We start from the raw sequence: 897 nt of genomic DNA on the forward strand, positions 1-897 counted from the left end.
TTGGCTGCTAGTCCTTGAGCTTTTTTCTTCTTCTTTGCATCTTCTTGAATCAGGTTTAGCTAATCTAATCAGTCAACCAGATTTCGTTCTGTATCAATTGGAATTACTTCATAAGTGATTGGATTTGCACACCATTGTTTTGATAAGTTAAATTAACAGTTCCTTGAAATCATTCATCATCATCTGGGTAGCTGCAATTTTTTCAATAATTTGCATTCGTGTTTCCAACAGATGGATATATATGTTGCAACATATGACTTACACATTTTGTCACAACACGTGATTTATGTTTCGCAACAGAATAGTTATATGTAGCAACATATAACTTACATTTCGCAACATGATAGCCATATGTTGCTACATATAACTTACACATGTTGTCACATGTGATTTATTTGTCACAACATATCAGTTATATGTAGCAACATATGACTTAGATTGTAACATCCGACAATTTGAAATAGCTTTGAAGAGGCTTAGAATTGGAAATTTTCATTTTGGAAAGAATTTAAAAATCTGGAAAATTTTGGCTAAGTATGGAAAAATGTGAATTTTTGGCCAACTTTGAACAACCATAAATTCTAGCTCAGGATGATTTAGGTGGAGTTCCAGTTATGGTTGCAAAGTTCGTGGAACGATCTTTCCAACGCCACCGAGTTTGCTCGATTCCGAGTTCGTATGAGCGAGTTATGGCCATTGAAAGTTGGGCAGCTGGCAGGGAATCCGTCCGGAAATTTTAAGGGCATTTTGGTCTTTTCCCTAGCCATTTCTTTTGGGATTATATTGTTGTATTAGGCTGATCTTTGGATCATTTTGTCCCATTTTGAAAGATAAAGAGTTAGGGTTCTTGAGAGTGAAGAAGAGAAGAAGAAGAGAAGAAGAGGAAATCGAGGAGAT

This window comes from Solanum tuberosum, unplaced genomic scaffold, assembly GCF_000226075.1.
Source record: "Solanum tuberosum cultivar DM 1-3 516 R44 unplaced genomic scaffold, SolTub_3.0 scf00153, whole genome shotgun sequence".
Classification (NCBI taxonomy): domain Eukaryota; kingdom Viridiplantae; phylum Streptophyta; class Magnoliopsida; order Solanales; family Solanaceae; genus Solanum; species Solanum tuberosum.